Raw genomic sequence first — 23,583 nt, forward strand, 5'->3', positions numbered from 1 at the left:
AATTGTATCTTGTTTTTAGGGTTTAAATAATTTTAAAATGTAAAAATATATCTATATGTGTGCTTAATTTTTAGGAACTATTTTAATAACAACACATTAAAAACTAAGTTGCTTTTTAATTATGTGTGACTCATGATTTGCCTTTGACTTTTCAGTGATTCAGTGGTTCCGTGAGGAAGTTTCACCACCCTTATTTTTACCTTTTCAAAAAAAAGGAATGTCCTCCAGTGACCTCCAAATCTTTGAAATTTTGCTTACTTGGACAGACAATATATTTTTTTTTAATTTTATTTTTGTTTTTTCCATTGTAGTTGATTTACAGTGGTCTGTCAATTTCTACTGAGAGTAAAGTGACCCAGTCATACATATATACACACATTCTTTTTTTTTTGTCTTTTTTTGTCTTTTTTTTGCTATTTCTTGGGCCGCCCCTGCGGCACATGGAGGTTCCCAGGCTAGGGGTCGAATCGGAGCCACAGCCACCGGCCTACGCCAGAGCCACAGCAACACGGGATCCAAGCCGCGCTGCAACCTACACCACAGCTCACGGCAACGCTGGATCGTTAACCCACTGAGCAAGGGCAGGGACCGAACCCGCAACCTCATGGTTCCTAGTCGGATTCGTTAACCGCTGCGCCACAACGGGAACTCCTATACACACATTCTTTTTCTCACATTATCCTCCATCCTGTTCCATCACAAGTGACTGGATATAGTTCTCTGTGCTACACAGCAGGATCTCATTGCTTATCCATTCCAAAGGCAATAGTTTGCATTAACCCCACGCTCCCAGGCCATCCGCCTCACTTCCTCTCCCCCTTGGCAACCACAAGTTTGTTCTCCAAGTCCATGAGTTTCTTTTCTGTGGAAAGGTTCGTTTGTGCCGTATATTAGATTCCAGATATAAGTGATATCATATGGTATTTGTCTTTTTCTGACTCACTTCACTTAGTATGGGAGTCTCTAGTTCCATCCCTGTTGCTGCAAATGGCATTATTTTGTTCTTTTTTATGGCTGAGTAGTATTCCATTGTGTATATGAACCACATCTTCTTAATCCATTCGTCTGTTGATGGACTTTTGGGTTGTTTCCACATCTTGGCTATTGTGAATAGTGCTGCAGTGAACACAGGGGTGCATGTATTTCTTTCATGAAAGCTTTGTCTGGTAGAAGCCCAGGAATGGGATCGCTGGATCATATGGTAGTTCTATATTTAGTTTCCTGAGGTACCTCCATACTGTTTTCCATATGGTTACACCAATTTACATTCCCACTAACAGTGTAGGAGTGTTCCCTTTCTCCACACCCTCTCCAGCATTTGTTATTTGTTGACTTGTTAATGATGGCCATTCTGACCGCTGGAGCTGGTACTTCATAGTAGTTTTAATTTGCATTTCTCTAATAATCAGTGATGTTGAGCATTTTTTCATGTGCTTGTTGGCCATCTGTATATCTTCTTTGGGGAAATGTCTGTTCAGGGACAGACAATACCTATACACATAACCCAGGTCATCTTTCAGAACTTTTGGAGCCCAAGCAAAATTCAACTTCCTAACCCACCATATATATTTCTTTCTGTCCAGATGGAATCAGATTACAATGAACATTTCAGACAAACCTGAAAGAAAATAAATCATTACCACAGACTGGCCAAGGATCTTTTTTGGACCCTCTAAACAAGTGATTTCTAAGGCTTTTTTCACATTTGGCATTTCTTTCTTTCTTTTTTTTCTTTTTTTTTGTCTTTTTTGCTATTTCTTTGGGCCGCTCCCACAGCACATGGAGGTTCCCAGGCTAGGGGTCGAATCGGAGCTGTAGCCACCGGCCCACGCCAGAGCCACAGCAACGCAGGATCCAAGCCGTGTCCACGACCCACAGCACAGCTCACGGCAACACCGGATGGTTAACCCACTGAGCAAGGGCAGGGACCGAACCTGCAACTTCATGGTTCCTAGTCGGATTCGTTAACCACTGCGCCACAACGGGAACTCCCCACATTTGGCATTTCATGACTGAATCCCAATCGATGGAATTTCTAAAAGGGAAGCATAAGGCCCAAAGGGATTTTCTCTCTAAGGAATCCTAGAATTTCAAAGCTGAGGCCAGGGATCAAACCTGTATCCTCATGGATACCAGTCGGATTCGTTTCTGCTGCGCCACAACGGGAACTCAAGGAGGGCAAATTTTATCTCACAAAAAATTCTTTGGGTGTTCCTTTTAAAGAGGATATCGGTTTGGATGGAGTGTATGTATAACAATAGTATTACATAATATTAATCTACGTACCTTAAAATTTTCTAATGCTTTGAAATTACAAAATACTTTTGCATACATTTTGATTATATTTTCTTCCTTTTAACAATCTCATAGCTGAGATAAGTCAATTATCATCTTATGAGTTAGGAAACTCAAGCTTTTGGGTGACTTGCTCAGTCAGTAAGTGGTGGAATAGCCTCAAACAGAGTTTGTCTGGCTCTTTTTCCACTGTTTTTTTTTTTAACCACATCATTTCCTCACACTGCCTTATGAATCTGGTGTCACTTTGTTTTTGTTTGTTTGTTTGTTTGTTTGTTTTTTCCTTTTAGGGCTGCACCAGTGGCATATGGAGGTTACCAGGCAAGGGGTCTAATTGGAGATATAGCTGCTGGCCTACACCACAGCTCATGGCAACGCTGGATCCTTAACCCACTGACCAAGGCCAGGGATCAAATCCTCAACCTCTTGGTTCCTACTCAGATTTGTTTCCGCTGAGTCATGACAGGAACTCCCACTCTGTTTATATTTCCTTTTCATGTACCTTGTACATTCACAAACTTACTTCCAAGAAGGCATCACAATTCCAAATAAGCAAGGGGAGCTCTGAGTTCCTTGTTGACATGCAGAATAAACTTTTCTGAATTTGCCTTGTTCCTATTATTTATCTTATTGTTTACCTGTTTGTTTTTCATTATACATTTTCTCAGAGAGCAGAGATAAGGAGCCAGGACACATGCTTTGGTAAACAGATTTTGTTCTTTTTTTCAGTTATTGGAAGTTCAGGGAAAGGAGAAGGTATGATTTGAGCAAAGTGAAAGAACCTCAAGGTTTTCTGTGGTAGCTCAGTGGGTGACATCTAAATAGCTTAATTGTCTCTCGTTCAAATCCTAGTATGAAGAATGTATATTTGGGGGCTTGTCTATTTGTTTTCTTTTTCAAATGCAGTTTATTTAAAACACATATAGGTTTAGAAGAAAAAAAAACGTCGCAACATTCTCAGTATTGGTTTCAAGAATGAGACCTATGTGTTTGTAAATGGGCAATGTGAGCTGTCAGAGCTGGTGCGTGGAACTGGAAAGTCAGAGTCTGTTTGTAAACAGGTAACAGGAGCAACGGAAGATAGATAAACATATTATCAGTTTACACACAGCCTCTGCTGACGCCTGGGATAACATATGTCCACATTCTTTGATTCTTTCGTTCTAACTCCCCATGAGACTTCTGTTTACAGAGATTTGATACTTGAATCTCAAGCTGAGTATTCTGTTCTGTGTACATTTATGTATTTATTTATTTATTATTTATTTTTGTCTTTCTAGAGCTGCACCCGTGGCATGTGGAGACTCCCAGGCTAGAGGTCTCATCGGAGCTGTAACTACTGGCCTACACCACAGCCACAGCAATGTGGGATCCGAGGCGCATCTGTGACCTACACCACAGCTCACAGCAACTCAGGATCCTTAACCCACTGAGCAAGGCAAGGGATCAAAGCTGAAACCTCATGGTTCCTAGTCAGATTGGTTTCCATTGCGCCACGACGGGAACTCCAGAATTTTAAGATTTTAAAAGTACATAGAGGGAGTTCCTGTCATGGCTCAGTGGTTAGTGAACCCGACTAGGAACCATGAGGTTTCGGGTTTGATCCCTGGCCTTGCTCAGTGGGTTAAGGATTCGGCGTTTCTGTGAGCTGTGGTGTAGGTCGCAGACGTGGCTCGGATCCCACATTGCTGTGGCTCTGGGGTAGGCCAGCTCCAATTGGACCCCTAGCTGGGAACATCCATAGAATGCCCTAGAAAAGACAAAAAGACAAAAAAAATAATAGTAATAAAAGTATATAGAATAGGGAGTTTCCATCGTGACGCAGTAGAAATGAATCTAAGAACCATGAGGTTGTGGGTTCAATCCCTGCCCTCGCTCACGGGGTTAAGGATCCCGCATTGCCGTGAGATGTGGTGTAGGTTGAAGACGCAGTTCAGATCTGGTGTGGCTATGGCTGTGGCTTAGGCTGACAGCTACAGCTCTGATTAGAAACATGGCCTGGGAACCTTTGTATGCTGTGGGTGCAGCCCTAAAAAGACTAAAAATAAAAATAAAATCATAAAGTTCTGAGATTAATTGTCCTGGTGTGTGGGTGAGAAAGGGAGGGAGTTCAAGCTCCCACCAAAATTTCAATGGGAAATGTTAATAGATTACTCTCCTGACTTTTATGATTTAACCATTAAGCTTCAAGGAATTGTTCTAGGAGTTCACTGGTGGCTCATTGGGTTAAGGATCTGGTGTTGGTTTTTGCTGTAGCTCTGGTTACTGCTGTGGTGTGGGTTCAATCCCTGGCCTGAGAACTTCCAAATGCCATGGGAGTGGCCAAAACAACAACAAAAAGAAATTGTTCTAATCTCTTTATCTTTCATCATTCCATTTTACCCATTTTCTCTAACACTCAAAATACATACTACTACCTACTTGTCCATTACCTTAAGAAAAATACATCTAAATAAAATTCCCAAATTGTATTACAATGTGGAGTATCTTTCAAAAGTTTTCTTTAAGCATGAATTCTTCTTTTTAAAGTAATTTAACCTAAATATTGTCCCAGGAAACCAAATGGATACATTTGCAAATAGCTCAGTGTGGAGAAAATATATTTCAGCTCTTGGCTGGGACTGGCCTTTCACTCCAAACATTTTCTTTTAAAATCTTTTTATCTTAAAATAAAACACAGAAACAGAAGATAACGCAAAGGAAATGTCAGACTTAAATCAGTTATTCTAAGGCAAACACCCTGTAACCACCACCAGCTCAAAAACCAGAACTTCACTACCTACCCTTAGAAGCCCTTCCACGTACCTGTCTCACCACCACCAGCACCTAATAGGTAACCATTATCCTAACTTTCACAATAACTATGTTTACCTCCTTTTTTCTTTCACGGTTTTGCCACCCAAATGTTCTCCCCTAGACATAGTCTTCCTCTATACATAAACACACATTTTAAAATATTGAGATGTCTTTAAAATGACTTTAAAGACTTAAAGTCTTTTTTTAAATTAATTAATTAATTAATTTGCTTTTTAGGGCCCTACCCTCAGCATATGGAGGTTCCCAGGCTAGGGGTTGAATGGGAGCTACAGCTGCTGGCCTATGCCACAGCCACAGCAACATCAGATCCGAGCTGGATCTGCAACCTACACTACAGCTCTGGCAACGCGGGATCCTAAACCCACTGAACGAGGCCAGAGTTTGAACCTGCAACCTCATGGTTCCTAGTCGGATTCATTTCTGCTGTGCCATGACGGGAACTCCAAAATCTCTTTTTTAAACTTCACAAGTTATGTCTTGAAAAACAGAGGTCTTTTGACCTGTAGAGTCTCCCACGGTCAGATTGCCTCATCAAGGTGCAGCCCAATCCCTCCCTTTCTTCTCTGTGTTTCCTTCAAATTGGCAGCTGGAAAGTCTAGACCAGATTTAAGTCTGATCTCTTTAGCAGCATTTTGCAGGGTGGTGTAGTCTTCCCCTGGGAGGCACGTAATAGCAGGTTCTGTCTCTTCTGATGAACTTAGGAGCTATTGATGCATGATGCCCATATCTATTAATTCACAAAGGTCTGCAAAATTAGCATAGTCTGTCATTTCTTTCTTACTTAGTAGTGGAATATTTTGGTGTAGATTCACATCCCCTTATCTCCTATTTGGTTACCCAAATAACTAAATTTAACTTTGTAAAGCTCCCTTAGTGGAGAGGTCCTGCAATCATCATCTACATAATTCTCTTGGGATCCTACACCTTTGGACTGTGGCTATGTGTTTTTTGAATTTGCAGAGGAAATATTCCCTATAAATGAGACTAAAGGCGCACCAATGTTGAATGTAAAGTGGGTGTATGCAAAGATTTAGTAGCAAATTCCAGCTACTAGAAACTTAAAATTCTTCCTTCTCTCGTTGATTATGCATTCAAGGTCCAGTCTTTGTTTCCTGCTGGTCATAAGCTTTTACGACTTTTATGAACAGATTGTTAATGAAGCCGAACTGATAGAAGGAAAAAAGATTCTTATGAATCTACTTTGGGTCAATATGCAGGGTTCTGGCCCCCCTCTAGGAAGTCAGAAATTAAATAATTATTTCTATCTATATTTGAGCACAATTTTTCAAACCATTTTGAATGATTTTTTAAAATTTCAAATGCGTTATTTTAAAATTTAAAAGACAAGGAGTTCCCTCATGGCACAGTGGGTTAAGGACCTGGCATTCTCACTGCAGGGGCTCAGGTCACTGCTGTGGTGAGGATTCAGTCCCAGGCCTGGGAACTTCTGCATGCCTCAGGCATGTCCAAAAACATTTTTTTTAATCAAAATACGAGTTACAAGAATGAAAATTAAAAATTGAGGAGTTCCCTGGAGTTCTCATCATGGCTCAGTCGTTAACGAACCCAACTAGCATCCACGAGGTTGAAGGTTCGATCCCTGGCTTCTCTCAGTGGGTTAAGGATCTGGCGTTGTTGTGAGATGTAGTGTAGTTTGCAGACACAGCTGGGATTCTGCGGTGCTGTGGCTGTGGCATAGGCTAGCAGCTATAGCTCCCATTCAACCCCTAGCCTGGGAACCTCCATATGCCTTGGGTGTGGCCCTAAAAAGCAAAAAGAAAAAAAAAGAAAAAAAATTAAGGAGTTCCTGTCTTGGAGCAGCAGAAACAAATATGACTAGGAACCATAAGATTTCGGGTTCCAGGAGTTCCCATCGTGGTGCAGTGGTTAACGAATCCGACTGGGAACCATGAGGTTGCGGGTTCGGTCCCTGCCCTTGCTCAGTGGGTTAAGGATCCGGCGTTGCCGTGAGCTGTGGTGTAGGTTGCAGAGGCGGCTCAGATCCCGTGTTGCTGTGGCTCTGGCGTGGGCCGGTGGCTACAGCTCCGATTCGACCCCTAGCCTGGCAACCTCCATATGCCACGGGAGCGGCCCAAAGAAAAAGCAAAAAAGACAAAAAAAAAAGAAAGAAAAAAAAGATTTCGGGTTCCATCCCTGCCCTCACTCAATGGGTTAAGGATCCAGCATTGCCGTGAGCTATGGTGTAGGTGGAAGATGCAGACTGGATCTGGCGTTGCTGTGACTGTGGCATAGGCCAGCAGCTACAGCTCCGATTAGACCCCTAGCCTGGGAACCTCAATATGCTGCAGGTGTGGCCCTAAAAAGACAAAAGACAAAAAAGAAAAAAAGGAAGAAAATTAAAAATTGAGATCAAAATGGTTTAAAGCTAATTTTTTTTTTCCTGCTGTACAGCATGGGGACCAAGTTACACATACATGTATACATACTTTTTCCTCCCATTGTTGTGTTGCGATGTAAGTATCTAGACATAGTTCTCAATGCTACACAGCAGTAAAGCTTAATCTTTTAATCTCAATTTGATTAAATATTTAAAAACATTTTTGTATATAAACTGTATTTTTTTTTAATGGCCACACCCATGGCATATGGAAGTTTCCAGGCTAGGGATTGAATCCAAGCCACAGCTGCAGCGATGCTGGATCCTTTAGCCCACTGTGCCAGCTGGGGATTGAACCCAAGCCTCTGCAGTGACCTGAGCTGCTGCAGTCAATTCTTAACCCATAGTGCCACAACAACTCTGTAATACTTTAAAAAAAAAAATTTATTGGAGTATAGTTGACTTACAATGTTGTGTTAAATTCAAGTGTACAGCAAAGAGAATCAGTTACACATATACATATATCCATTATTTTTCATATTCTTTTCCCATGTAGGTCATTATAAAGTATTAGGTAGATTTCCCTGTACTGTACAGTAGGTCCTTGTAACTTATTGACTTTATATGTAGTAGTGTGTATATGCCACTCCCTACCACTCAATTTTTGAGCACAATTTTGGACTTCCAAGTAAAAGTGATTATTCCTCCAAAATGTCTCATTTGATATGTCTTCAGTCATTCAGAGATTATACAACTTAAAGCATTTAGTTTAAAACGTTGCTTTTGCAAATTTAATTATTTTGAGAGAGAGTCCAAAAATCTTGGGGTTGGCGAGTTGTTTCTATATTTACTACATATGAGGTAGTATGTAGAAAGGATACTTAGTTTCTTATATGATAATTGATAATAGCTATTACTTTAAAAATATTTTCATTCTTTTTTTTGGTCACACCCATGGCATGTAGAAGTTACCAGACCAGGGATCGAATTTGTGCCACAGCTGCAGCCTGCATCACAGCTGTGGCCAGCCAGAGCCTTAAGCCGCTGCACTAGGTGGGAATTTCCCAAAATATTTTCATTCTGAGGGTCAACTTTGGATTATTTGGGTGGGGGTAACAGCTGAAGACATTTAATGTACCTCCCTGGAAGTGCTCAAGAGTTCACCTGGAAGCAGTTAATTGAGCTTCCATTCACTCAAGTGATATTGAGCAAGAACTCTGGGGTCAAATGGTCTGTTCTCAGCCCACCAGCACCACTTAAGGGTTTAATGACCTTAAATACTCGAGTTGTTTATGTCATGTTTTCCTCATTTGTGAATCTGAGTAGTAAAAATCTATCTCCCAGGTGTCAACCAAAAAGTAATTCAGGAAGCTACAATTAGAAAAAGTTTGTTTGGGATCTTAAGAATTGCAATTTGGGAGACACAGACCTGGGTAATCCTGAGGAAAGGTTCCTGGGAAGAAAAAGAGTCAGGGGCTTATAAAGGCAAAAGTCCGCAAGGTTGTTAAAAGTTGCCTTGCAAGACTTATGATTGACTCGTGAATCAGGAAATATTTGTCCGTAAAGAATCGTGAGTTTTTTTATGGTAAGTCTAACACGTAGATAGACTTCTAGGAGTTTCTGGCAGATGTTCTGGATGACTTCATCAGGTCAAAGGGTCAGATTCCAACCAGACCTTTATAAGCATGCATAAGCCACACTTCCTTAATGGCCTCCCAGCTCCAGTTTAGAGAACTCTCAGCAATACTGACTCCGTTTTGATTTTCCTTTCCCACAGAGCTGTTGAGAACTTTAATTCATGTAAAATATTGGGGAAAGTGCTTTGTAATATTTACTGGTAGTAGATGTTATATTTAAGGAAGAGTAAATGTTATATTTATATTTAAATAATTGTTAATAACCGTTAGTCAAATGAACTGTATTGCCTTCTGAATTGACTATTATGACAATTGAAAATTCCAGGCCTGGAGTTCCCATTGTGGCGCAGCAGGTTAAAAGCCCGGTTAGTATTCATGAGGATGCAAGTTCAAACCCTAGCCTGGCTCAGTGGGTTAAGGATACGGTGTTGCCACAAGTTGCGGCATAGGGCACAGGTGTGGCTTGGATCTGCCATGGCTGGGGCTGTAGTGTAGGCCAGCAGCTGCAGCTCCAATTGAACGTCTAGCCTGGGAACTCCATATGCTGCAGGTGCAGCCCTAAAAAGAAAAAAAAGAAAGAAAGAAAATTCCAGGTCTGCCAGGTTTCAGCTTCACATACAAATACATCTGAGAGATTCACATTTTAGAAATGCATTGTTAGAAATAAAATGAAAAAAAGCAGCATATACCTGTGCTTTCTGTGTCTGTACGTTTCTCATACACCATCTCCTTGATGACTATCCAAAAAAAGTACCAGGTCTAATAAGGCTTTTCATTATATTGAATTATAAGCAAAAACACAACCGTTTAGTCTTTACTATTTCTCCAACTTTGGGGCCAGATTTTTTTTTTTTTTCTTTTTATGCTGCTCCTGCAGCATGTGGGAATTCCCAGGCTAGGTGTCAAATTGGAGCTGCAGCTGCGGGCCTACACCAGAGTGGGTCCAGATTTTAGTATATTACAAACCTATAGAGAGGAATCTTCCCAGAAAGGAAAAATTTATTTCAAGAACTATCTTGATGGAACATCAGAAAGGTTTTTTTCTTTCTTTCTTTAATTCAAAAGACTTAATATTGTACTTTATAGAAATGGAAATAAAGGCATAGAACAATTCTCTGTGCTACTTTAGTTGAACAGTTTGAATCCCATGACACATTAAAATTGGTTTATATTTACTTTTAGTATTACACACTGTGACAGAAACAATGCTATCTGTCCATGGCATCTTCTTTCTTGGTCCTCTTCCCAGGCACACAGGAAGTTATACCTCCCAAGCTGCTTAGAGTCAGTCAGGTTTGGTCATGTGACTAATTCAGGCCAGTGAAATGTCAGCAGAAGTGAAAGGTCCACAGCTAGAGGAGGCAAAGAAAAGCCCTTGCTGGATTCTCCAGTCTAGTTCTTCCACAATCCATGATGGGTTGACAGAACCAGAGGTGGAAGCAGCTGGGAATGCTGAATTATCCACTTGAAGGTGAGCAGCCTTGTAGAATCACTGCCTACAGGTGACTAATGGAGCGTAATAAGCTAGCCCATCCTTATTCAAACACAGTACCAGATCCTTACAATCATTATAAGTGAAGTGAGAGAATAGGAACTGGGAATGCCCTCTATAGCTCTAAGATCAAATTATAATGATCAAGTTTATAGCTTGTTTTTGAAATTAAAGTTGTTGCCTTTAATGAGGCAATTTTGCTGTACAAGTATCCCACAACCATTTGCAACCTACTGGAATGAGATATTTGCTCATATTTCTTCCATTTCAATGCTAATCCTCATTAGCTCCACATTAATTGCTAGACTTACATAAAAAAGTTGACTCAAAACACTGTTATTAACTTAACAGGTTTTGAATAGTTTGCATAATCAATATAGCTTTTTATTTAAATTTCATAACTTTTATTATTTATTTATTTATGTCTTTTTGGGGCCACACCCTAAAAAGGCATATGGAGGTTCCCAGGCTAGGGGTTCAATCGGAGCTGTAGCCACCGGTCCATGCCAGAGCCACAGTAACTCAGGATCCGAGCCGCATATGCGACCTACACCACAGCTCAGGGCAATGTCAGATCCTTAAGCAGCTGAGCAAAACTGAGCGAGGCCAGGGATCGAACCCTCAACTTCATGATTCCTAGTCGGATTCATTTCCTGATGTGCCACGATAGGAACTCCTCATAACTTCTAAAAGTACAAAAAAAACAGAAGAAATGACGAAAAGGACTGATGCTATTTCTTTCTTTTCATGCTTTTTAGGTCATGGACTATACACAGATTTTTTTTGTTTTGTCTTTTGTGTTTTTAGGGCCGCACACGTGGCATATGGAGGGTCCCAGGCTAGGGGTCAAATGGAAACTATAGCTGCTGGCCAGTGCTCACCGCAATGCAGGATCCTTAACCCATTGAGTGAGGCCAGGTATAGAACCTGCATCCTCATGGATAGTAGTCAGGTTCATGTCCTCTGAGCCACAAAGGGAACTCCAGGTTTTTTGAGTGTTGAAATATTTTACTCGTAGCACGGCCAATTTCCCACTAATTTGCTTCAGGTTGATTAAAAATTTGTAATTCCGCTTTATTTGCTATGGTATGTAGTTTCATTAAACTCAAGGTTAGGGGGAGAACGTGGGCATTTCCCGCCCTCCTTTCGGTCAGAATGCCTATGCAGATAGGGGCTTCCAAGCAAAACGTGTTAAAGGAACTCCATCATTCTTGCCATCTCCTCCACCAAAAGTATGCAAAGATCTGGCCTCCACAATTTTCTAAAAGCATTAGCCGTCCCAGGGCTGCGCGAGCTTATTTCACAATTCAGGTAACTACTAACTTTTCCGTTTTATATCTTTAATAATTGAAAGAGGGTATCCGCAGCTCGGAAACCAATCTACCCTGGTTGTGACGGAGTGAGAACGACCGCACCGCAGGGTTTGCCCGGGATGAAACGGGCCCGGGATGAAACGGGACACCCTACTGCGTGTGGCCCAGGGGGCGGGCCCGAGCCCGACCTTCCCGGCGTGCCCTGCGCACCGAGGGGGACTCTTAACTTGAAGCGCTGGGTTACTCAGCCGCGTGGCCGCGCGGGCCGAGGCGGGGGCGCGCGCCGCTGCGGCACTACCGGTCCCCGCGGCGACTGCTCGCGGCGCCGGGTGCGCGCGCCTCCCGGGTGGATTCGGGCCCCGAGCGCGAGAGCGCGGCAGGGAGCGTCAGGTAAGTCGCGGCGCGGGACAGGTTGGAGGCGAAGACCCGGTGTGGCAGCGGGCCTGGCCCCAAAAGGTGCTTTCCTGTCGGGGGCTGGGGAGCCATCTCCTCCGGACGCCGCTCGGGTGGCCCGCGCCGGGTCGGACCTCCAGTTGAAAGGCCGCGGGGCTACGGTCATCGCGAGGAAAAACGTTGGCAAAGGAGTTGCGGCCGCTGGTTTCCTTGCTGAGGGTAAAGCCTGTTTTTGGGGGGCAGAAGGGAGTCGATTTATGTGGAAATAGCACCGTCGTGGGGACGACTAAAGTATCAACTTGACTTTTCTGCAGGCCTTTTGGTGTTTTTATCCCCATAGAAGAGACATGATGAGCCCTGCCGTATAAATGGATAAAACGTTTGCAGACGCGTTCTTTTCTAGCAACTAATTGAATTCATTAAAAATTAGGTAGTTGGTCAGACATTTTCCCAAACTCTGTCTGGAGCGGAGAGTGCATTATGCTCACTTTTTGCGCCCCTGCTTCGAAGTCTGTCTTCTCTGCCACCCACAAATTGCTAGCTTTCATCAGTGCCTCTGAGTGTGAAAGCGCTGGGGGAGCCTGAACCGGTAATTTTCTTTTAAATAAAACCTTGCTTTGTATAGCGTTCAGTGTCTTCAGGTTTACAAGCCTAGTTTTGCACTATTGAAAAAATCTATTTTGGAGTTTGTGATTCTTTCTGAAAATTCCTGGATTGAACCTACTGATTTTTAATCGAGAAACCGGTGAACAAACTAACAAGATAAACAAGGCTGTGAGGAACTGGTTAACCAGTTTATGAAAATGCGTTTTTCAGGCCCTTTTAATTGTTCCCTTAGTAGCTGTTAAACAGCTATCTGCAGCTGTTACCTGAGAATTTAAGGGTTTTTTTTAATGTTCCCCCAAACAAAGTGTTGTAGTTACAGCAGTTGAATATGATGAATCGGAGTCAAAGAACTTCACCCTCAACGCATCCTGGTGCCTGACACTTCCACCCCCCCCACCCCCCCACCTCGATTCTGGGACAGTAGTTCTCAAAATAAGTTTGTGCCTTAAAAATGCCAATACCCCTCCCAGAAATTTTAAAAATAATTTTTTAAAAAAAGGTCACTTTCCATTTGCAGTTATTACAAAATATTGGCTGTATTCCTGGTGTTATACAGTGCATCCTTCAGCCTGTCTTATACCCAATAGTTTGTACCTCCTTTCCCCCTCCCGTGTATTACTCCACCACCACCACTAGTTTTTTTCTCTATATTTGTGAGTCTACTTCTTTTTTGTGCTATTCACTGCTTTGTTGTTGTTTTTTTTTTTTGTCTTTTTTTTTTGTCTTTTGTCTTTTGTTGTTGTTGTTGTTGCTATTTCTTGGGCCGCTCCCGCCGCATATGGAGGGTCCCAGGCTAGGGGTTGAATCGGAGCTGTAGCTACCGGCCTACGCCAGAGCCACAGCAACGCTGGATCTGAGCCGCGTCTGCAACCTACACCACAGCTCACCGCAACGCCGGATCATTAACCCACTGAACAAGGGCAGGGACCGAACCCCCAACCTCATGGTTCCTAGTCGGATTCGTTAACCACTGCGCCACGACGGGAACTCCGTTTTGTTTTTTAATTTCACATATAAGTGATACACAGTATTTGTCTTTCTGTGTCAGAATTCTTTCACTTAGCATACTGCCCTCCAAGTGCATCCATGTTGCTGCAAATGGTAAAGTTTCGTTCTTTTTTTATAGTTGAGTAGTAGTCCATTTTGTATGTGTATCACCTCTTTTTTTAGCCGTTTATGTTACTTCTGTGTCCTGGGAATTGTAAATAATGCTGCTATGAACATTAGGGCATGTATCTTTTTGAATTAGTGATTTGGGTTTTTTTAGATATACAACCAGGAGTAGAATTACTGGGTCATATGGTAATTGTGTTTTTATTTTTTTAAGAAACCTCCATACTGTTTTCCACAGTGACTGCACCAATTTACATTCCCACCAACAGCGTACGAGGGTTCCCTTTACATCCTCACCAACATTTTTTGTGTTCTTTTTTTGATGATAGACAGGTGTGAGGTGATATCTCATGATTTGTACTACTCCCAGAAATTTGATTCTAGAGATCAGTGATGGGTCCTCTAGGCTGCATTTTAAGCAAGCACCTCCTCCATTGTTCTGTTCTTGGTGATCCAGGGACCACACTTTGAGAAACGTCATCATAGGGCTAGCGTGAGAATTCTTAGAACTGCCCAACTTCCTTATCCCTTTGTTGATTTACTTTCCTCTGCTGCCTATCCAATCATAAGCCAAGGTCTGACTCTCTGGAAGGAAACTTCAGGAAGGATAATGCTTTCTTGGACTCTGACACCAGAGTAGGAGATACTTTCATATGTATTCCGATATTGCCTGAGAGGTAGTCCTTGCCTATTACTCTGTCCTTTTACCTCCTGGGGGCTGCTTTCAGTGTCATCAGTGTGTAAGCCATGCCGTTAGGCCATCTCCCTCTCCTCCCCGCTAATTCAGTCTCCTTCCCCTTAGAACCAGGGCAGCCAATGCCATGTAATTCCCATGGCCTTGAGGTCTCAGATTTCCTGGTGTGTAGCAGCACCAGTAGCATTTATGAGCGCTTTCAGTTCACCTGAACATGAATTCAGTCATCACATACCCCAGTAATGCCTATTTTGTGCAAAGCACTGTAATAGGTCATTTTAGCAACAACACTGCACAGAGGTTGCAGAGTTGCATTGCTCCCTTGAGGCCATAGGAGGGCTGGAGAGCCTCCTCTGCTGCCAAAAGCTTTTTCTGTTTCTTAGTCCCTCTTAAGATAGATGTGGAGAGGAATGAGGCTGGAGTTAGGCTGTGTGTTTTTATCTCTTTTTTTTTAATGCATTTTAGGAGAACTTTATTATTTATTTTATTTATTTATTTATTTTGATCTTTTTGCCATTTCTTTGGGCCGCTCCCGCGGCATATGGAGGTTCCCAGGCTAGGGGTCGAATCGCAGCTGTAGCCACCGGCCTACGCCAGAGCCACAGCAACGCAGAATCCGAGCCGTGTCTGCAACCTACACCACAGCTCACGGCAACGCCGGATCGTTAACCCACTGAGCAAGGGCAGGGATCGAACCTACAACCTCATGGTTCCTAGTCGGATTCGTTAACCACTGTGCCACAACGGGAACTCCAGGCTGTGTGTTTTTGACCTTTTTCTGTCTTTCTTTTTGGTGTCCGTTTTTCTTATTAATCTTTTTCTATTGATTTACAAAATGTCATGTCATTGCTTCTATACTCTGGGCTTCCCGAATCAACATGCCTACCCCTCCTTGGCTAATGGGAGTAAAAATTAGGGAAATTGTTGGAATACTGGATGTTTTCTGGTTGTAAGACCCACATGGAACTATGAGGCTTAGAGAAACCAGGGAACTTATTGCAAGTTTCCCTAGTGCAATCCCCTTGCCTTTAAGATGAGGAGTCTGAGAGATGAGATGGCTGAGTGAGGACTCCTGGCTCTTAGCCCAGTGTTCTTCCCACTAAATCACTGCAGGAAGAATGCTTCAAAAATGGAAAAAGTTAGAAGAAACTCAGCTATAAGTAGATGAAGAAAACTGAGAGACTTTCACCCGAGTACAAAAGCAGTATTTGGAAAAATGGAGATTGAAGGACACTGTGTTCTAACTACATAAATAAACCATGAAGAGTAGAAATACTAAAATAAGGAACTCTGGAGCTTGAGATAAATACTAAAAGAAAAAGAGTTCCCTCTATGGTGTAGTGGGTTAAGGATCTGCAGCTGTGGCATAGGCCAGCAGCTGCATCTTGGATTCGATCCCTGGCCTGGGAACTTCCATATGCTGCAGGTGCGGCCAAAAACCATTAGTAAAAGAACAAATAAGAGCAAACAGTTATCTTGTTAATCCCAAGAAATGTTAGGAACTTGGTTTTGTTTTGTTTTGTTTTTTGCTATTTCTTTGGGCTGCTCCCTCGGCATTTGGAGTTCCCAGGCTAGGGGTCTAATCGGAGCTGTAGCTGCTGGCCTATGCCAGAGCCACAGTAACGCAGGATCCAAGCCGCGTCTGCAACCTACACCACAGCTCACCGCAACGCCGGATCATTAACCCACTGAACAAGGGCAGGGACCAAACCCGCAACCTCATGGTTCCTGGTCGGATTCGTTAACCACTGTGCCACGACGGGAACTCCGGTATTTTTTTTTTTTTTTAATTCAGTAAAGGTTAAGATAAATACACTGGTGAATTTTTATTATATACTAGATATTTGGACAATATCCAGAATGTTTTGAAGGTGCCACATAACTATACTGTCATCCTTACCAAAGTTATAAGTGTCTTCGTGGAAGATAGAATATAAGACTGATATATATAGCTACTAATCTGATTGAGTATATGTCTGAAAAATTAGGTTATTGGAATAGTATATGCCTTTCTGCAATAGTAGGCAGGAAGTAACTATGGCTGAAAGAAGAGAATCTTGAGAACTTCTTGCTATTTTTGCTTAAGTCCCCAAATTAGACCTTGTTGGATAGTTCTTATGTATTCATGAAAGTAGAATTAGAAATAGTAAAGACTTAATAATTAGTAGACATTGTTATGTACCAGACACTCTGCTAAATGTTTTTATATCCATTGTCTCATTTAATTTTCTCCATTTTATAGCTAAGGGATCTGAGACACAAAGAACTGAAGCTTGCCCAAAGTCATTCACCTGGCAAGTTGGCAGGGCCAGTGTTCAAAACTTAAACTGACTACAAAACCATTTAAGATTTACCCTCAAAAGTGCCCTCATTATACTTCATTGAGTAGTGGTTAAGAATGTTGGCTTTGGAGCCAGTTTTTTCTGGGTTTAAATCCTAACTCCTTCCTTTACTAGCTTGGATATTTGTCAGTTTTTATGTCTCTGAAATGGAGGTTGTAATAGTGCCTTCCTCAGAGGGTTATTAGGATTGAGTTAATTCGTGTAAAATGCTTAGGTCTGTGCCTGACCATTTTAAGTTCTCAGGAGATGCTGGCTGTTATTTATTTTTTAATAATTTAAGATACTATTTTCTTTAGATTAACCTTTATCTCTGTTCTTTACTATAGCATGGGGCAGGGGCTTACTAGAATTTTGGGAAGCACTTGGGTGTAGTGGAAAGATCTGTAACAGGATTTGGTTAAGATTATTAAAGTTCAACTTCTTAGAATAAAACAGCTAACATCTACACTTCTACATGAAGATCACAGTTTATACCTTAAAACCATGTAAGACTCCTTCCATGTATTTGCTGTAAATCACTGTTTTGGTGGGAGAGAGTGACATTTAATTTTTGCAATCGTATCTGTGTTAGAATTTGTTCGAATTGCTGTAATGAAGTACCACAGACTGTTTAGCTTAAACAACAATTTTCCCACAGTTCTGGAGGCTGGAAGTCTCAAATGCAAGGTGTTGGCATGGTTGGTTTCTTCTGAGGCCTCTCTCATTGGCTTGTAGATGGCTGCCTTCTCCTACCTGTGTCTTCCTCTCCTCCTCTCCTTAAAAGGACACCAGTTACACTGGATTAGGGCCCACCTCAGTGACTTCATATCATTTTTCTTTTTCTTTCTTTCTTTCTTTTCTTTCTTTCTTTTTTTTTTTGCTTTTCAGGGTTGCACCCAAGCTATATGGAAGTTCCCAGGCTAGGGGTCAAATTGGAGTTACAGCTGAGGCTACAGCCGCAGCAATGCAGGACCTGGACCATGTCTGCAACCTACACCACAGCTCATGGCATTGCCAGGGATCAAACCCAGTCCTCATAGATACTAGTCTGGTTCATGATCTGCTGAGTCACAATGAGAACTCCCATATAATCTTAATCATCTCTTTAAAGGCCCCATTTCCAGTTACATTCTGAGGATTTAGGGCATTGGACTTCAACATATGAATTTTGAGGGAAACACAATTTTTTTTTATGGCCACACGCATGGCACCTGAAGGTTCCCGGTCCAGAATTGAACCTGAGCCACAGCTATGACTTATGCGCCACAGCTGCCGCAGTGCTGGATTCTTTAATCCACTGTGCTGGGCCAGGAAACAAACTAATGCAGTGATCCAAGCCAAGACGGTGCAGTTGGATTCTTAACGCTTGTGCCTCAGCAGGAACTCAAGGGGAACACAATTTAATATAGCTCATAACAGTCTGTTTAGGGAGTTACGTGCCCTGTAATCTGCATGTTCCATTGTCCTTATTGTTGAATGCCCTCTGCCTTGGGACTCAAGCATCATCCTTCATCCTTCGCCTGCCTACCTTTCCCACCTCCCACCTGTTCTTTAAACCATGCACTATGGAAGAAGAAGCCCATCAGGTCTCTGCATTAAGTTGCTGTGTTGGATTTAAAGCTGTCAAGATTATTTTGTCATCCTATTGAATAATCTGCTTGAGAAATTATTAATGTATTTGACTTGAATTCCTAATTTGTCTGGTATTCCTAATATTTCTTCTTAAACACTTTTTTTGGCTTTGCCCATGGCATGTGGAAGTTCCCAGCCAGGGATCAAACCCATGCCACAGCAGTGACTCATGCTGTTGCACTGACAACAGTGGATCCTTAATCTACTGAGCTGCAAGAGAACTCCCTCTTCTTAAACTTTAAAAAATTTCTGTTAAACTTTTTTAAGCTTTAAAAAATTTCAATATTTTCTGGAGTTCCCTTGGTGGCGCAGTGGTTAACGAATCCGACTAGGAACCATGAGGTTGAGGGTTCGGTCCTTGGCCTTGCTCAGTGGGTTAAGGATCCGTTGTTGCCGTGAGCTGTGGTGTAGGTCGAAGATGCAGCTCCGATCCCGCGTTGCTGTGGCTCTGGCATAGGCTGGCAGCTACAGCTCTGATTGGACCCCTAGCCTGGCAACCTCCATATGCCGCAGGAGTGGCTCAAGAAATGGCAAAAAGACCAAAAAAAAAAAAATCATATGATAAACCTACAATTAAGGGAGAATAATAAATATTTTCAGTCTTTTTTTCTATGACTATATTGTTTCAACCTGCCTTATTGTTTTCCAATATTATTTCTTGCTATTTTAGTTGTTCTTTTTTTTTTTTTCTTTTTTCTTTTTAGGGCTGCACCTGCTGCATATGGACGTTCCCAGGCTAGGGGCTGAATAAGCGCTGCTGTGGCTTGGGGCATTGTCAGATCTTTAACCCACTGAGCAACGGCAGGGATCAAACCCACATCCTCATGGACAGTATGTCATGTTCTTAACCTGCTGAGCCACAATGGGAACTTCTTAGTTATTCTAAAGCATATTTTTTCACCTTTTAATCTTATTAATTATATTAATTGATTTTTAGAATGCTTAGCCACCCTTTGTCATAATGGATTATCTTTTTTATGTATTTGGATTTAATTTTTTAATAATTTGCATAGGACTTTTGTGCTTATGCTCATGAGGGAAAAATGGCCTATGATCCTTTTAGGTAATGTCCTTGTCAAGTTTGGGTCAGTGTTATGCTGGCCTCAGAAAATGAATTGGGGTTTATGCCCTCTTTTTCTGCTCTCTAGAAGAGTTTGATAAGCTTGATATAATTTCTTCCTTAAAGGTGTAGAAGATGTTGCTAGTCAAGCATCTTGGTCCTGGAGTTTTCTTTACAGGAAAGTTTTAATTATGAATTATGGTTCTTGTGTAGTATTTATATATCATTGGAATAATATACGTCATCTAATTGTGTACATATCATCCGAATAATATATGTCATCTATTTGTGTATAAACACACACACACAGTTATTAGGATATTTACTTCAGGGAGTTGGGTGTGTAGGACTGTGGCCACTGGACTAGCCACCAGGACGGGCAGGCTGGGACTCTTGGGCAGGAACTGAAGCCGCATTCCAGTCAGATTTCTTCCTCAGAGAATCCTCAGTTCCAGTTGGGCTTTTAAAACCTTTCAGTTGTTTGGATCAGGCTCACCTTATATTATGTAGGATAATCTTCCTTAAACTAAAATGATTAAAGACTAATCCCATCTACCAGATTCCTTCACAGTGACACCTAGATCAGTGTTAGAGTAACTAAGACTGTAGCCTTGCAGGCTGACCCTATAAAACTTGACCATAACAGCTTCTCTACAGTCTTAGCTATCTTGCTAGTTGTCTGATACCTTCAAACAGATGCGGTTTTTTGGTTTTACCCATCCTGTGCTGATCAATATAATATTCTAGGGGATAGGACTTAGCAGTGCAAGGAAGTCATGGTGGGTGCTGGGAGGAAGGCAGACTTCAGCTCAGCCCAAGGGAAAAAAAAAATCCTGCCCCCAGTAAGAATTGCTGTCTAATAGTAGGGTGAAGTAACAAGAGATTCTTATTTGGGGATAGTTTTAGGTAGACTTGTGGACTGGTAGTCCTGAATGGAAGGTGGTTGAGATTTATGATTGGTAAAATTGTAGTAGGGGGGAAATTGGGAGCCCATCATAAGGTTGCCAGCATTTTAGGAAATTTTAAAAAATCTAGCAATCATTTTCTGTCACCATTATTTTATAAATGAAAAGATATTAATATCAAAAAAAGTAAAGATTTGATTTAGGTACCAAGAAAGCATTACACTAACATATACCATAATTCTTCAGTTTGTATTTTAATATTTTTGAAGTCAGGATGTATCTTAAAATCATGTATATATTTAATATGATAGTGCTTCTTTTTCTTGAAGTTCTGTTATGAGGTTGATGATGGCTTAGTCAATGTCAGCTATCTTAGAACTACAATTTTGTGTGTGTGTGTGTGTTACATTATCTCCATTGTCCTCATTTTTGCTAAGAGTCAGTGAAAACTGGTTTTTTTTTTTTGTTTGTTTTTTGCTTTCTAGGGCCACACCTGTGGCATATGGAAGTTCCCAGGCCAGGGGTCTAATTGGAGCTACAGCTGCTGGCCTATGCCACAGCCACAGCAATGTGGAATCTGAGCTGTGTCTGTGACCTACACCATAACTCACAGATCCTTAACTCACTGAACGAAGCCAGGGATTGAACCCTCAACCTCATTGTTCCTAGTTGGATTCATTTCTGCTATGCCATGACAGGAACTCCCGAAAACTTTTTATACTAACTGATACTGGTCCTTCAACCATCTCTGACAGTGGTTTTGGATTGTTTTCAGAAGTTCGTTTTGTTTTGTTTTATTTTTTTCTAGAGCCACACTCATGGCATATGGAGATTCCCAGGCTATGGGTGTAATCGGAGCTGTAGCTGCCGGTCTAGACCACAGCCACAGCAATGCCAGATCCGAGCTGCTTCTGTGACCTACACCACAGCTCATAGCAACGCCGGATTCTTGACCCACTGAGCGAGGCCAGGGATCGAACCCTCAACCTCATGGTTCCTAATCAGATTCATTAACCACTGAGCCACGATGGGAACTCTTTGTTTTCAGAATTTTTGATGTTTGTTCTGTTGCTACTAGTACTGATCCATGGATCTACAGACCTTTTCTTGCCATGCAAAAATTGAGCTCTTTCTTATAAAATGGCCTACTGTATTGGGTAATATATTATCATTTTTTTTTAGTTTGCACTGCCTTATCTTGTTCTTTTAAAGACATTATTGTTAATAGTATATCTCTGGGATATTCCTGGAAATTAGCTTTAAGTAATCTTTAACGGCTTGTGCATTTCTCCCTGTAGAGGGTTTTAGGTAATGGCAAGCAGAAAACTGCCCTGGACATTAGGGACCTCAAATGTTCACTGGCTTTTTCTCAGGAGTCATGAGCTTTGCCTGATTTATTATGTGCCTTGAATTGTTCCTAGCTTAGAGGTATCATTAGAATGACCATAACCAGTTGAATCCAATAAAAGATAAAAGTACCCTGTGTGGAAATTATAGAATTTAATCTATTCAGTTTTTAGGTAATAAGTTGAAAGTTACAGCAAAACTAAGTAGGATCTTAATTTGAACTCAGGGAACTCAGATTGGACAATCAACCCCTATCTGGAGTTAATTGATCTCAAAGAAATTATTTTTAAAAATATTTTAAAGTTTTATTGAAGTATAGTTAATATATGTGATAATTTCTGCTGTATGATAAAGCGATTCAGTTATACACATACACACATCCATTCTCAAAGCAATTATTTAAACAGTAAGTTGCTAGGTGTGCCCATTACTGGCACAGGAAGGTCATATGTCCTGGCCCAGGTCTGGGCTTGAAGTCATAGCTCCCAACCTGTGACTCTTAGGTAGAATTCATGAAGTAAGTCAGACCTATGAGGAAAGGTAACACAGCTTAAGGGTAACATGCATTTGACTCTGAAGCCAGAAGCCTGGCTGCTATTTATGAGCTATGTAACTGTGGGAACGTTTCTCTTTTTTTAAAAAAAAAATACTTTTAAAATTTTATTTATTTATTTATTTTTGGCTACACCTGCTACATGTGGAAATTCCTGGGCCAGGGATTGAACTATGCCACTGCAGTGACAACTCCTCTGGGAACTTTTCTTGACCTTTCTTCCTCCATTTCCTCATCTCTAAATGGGGATAATAATAGCACCTACTTAATAAATTTTTTTTTTTGAGTATTAAATAACATTTAGGAGCTCTCCTGTGGCTCAGTGGGTTAAGGACCTGACATTGTCACTGCTATGGCTTGGGTTGCTGCTGTGGTGTAGGTTCAGTCCCTGGTGTGGGAATTCCCACATGTGGGCATGGCCCCCCATGATTAATTAGTTAACATTTATAAAATAGAATAATATGTAGCCATGATATATGTTAATAAAGTTTAATAAAGTTTAGGTTGGTACCACCACCACTATGGAAAACAGTATGGAGGTACCTCTGAAAACTAAATATAAAAAACTACCATATTATCCAGCAATCCCACTCGTAGCCATCTATCGAGGCAAAACTTTCATTCAAAAAGATACATGCACCACTATGTTCATTGCAGCACTGTTCTCAATAGCCAAGACATGGAAACAACCTAAATGTCCATTGACAGAAGAATGGATTCAGAAGATGTGGTACATTTATACAGTGGAATATTACTCAACCATATAAAAAAACAAAATAAGGCCATTTGCAGCAACATTGTTGCAACTAGAGATTCTCATACTAAGTAAGTTTAAAAGAAAAAGACAAATGACACATGATGTAACATATATGTGGAATCTAATTGGCACAAATGAATCTATCTATGGAACAGAAACAAACTCATGGATATGAAGAACAAACTATGGTTGCTGAGGAGGGAGTGGGATGGATTGGGAGTTTGGGGTTAGTAGATGCAAACTATTACATTTAGAATGGATAAGCAATGAGGTCCTGCTTTATAACACAGGGAACTATATCCAGTCATTT

General features: G+C 41.4%; 1 protein-coding gene across 5 annotated transcripts in view; it reads left to right on the forward strand.

Moving 5' to 3' along the window:
- Positions 1–12,167: 12,167 nt before the first annotated feature.
- The window catches only part of KCTD20 (potassium channel tetramerization domain containing 20), a 49,252-nt gene continuing 37,836 nt past the window's right edge, over positions 12,168–23,583 (forward strand). For 2 of the 5 annotated variants that reach the window (XM_047795952.1, XM_047795947.1), the window contains exon 1: positions 12,177–12,282. The gene's annotated coding sequence lies outside the window, so the exon portion shown is untranslated. Of the gene's footprint in view, positions 12,505–23,583 lie in introns of all 5 variants that reach the window. The other 3 variants (XM_047795948.1, XM_047795950.1, XM_047795949.1) reach the window with 3 other exon arrangements.

This window comes from Phacochoerus africanus, chromosome 9 (genome assembly GCF_016906955.1).
Source record: "Phacochoerus africanus isolate WHEZ1 chromosome 9, ROS_Pafr_v1, whole genome shotgun sequence".
In the NCBI taxonomy this organism is placed as follows: Eukaryota; Metazoa; Chordata; class Mammalia; order Artiodactyla; family Suidae; genus Phacochoerus; species Phacochoerus africanus.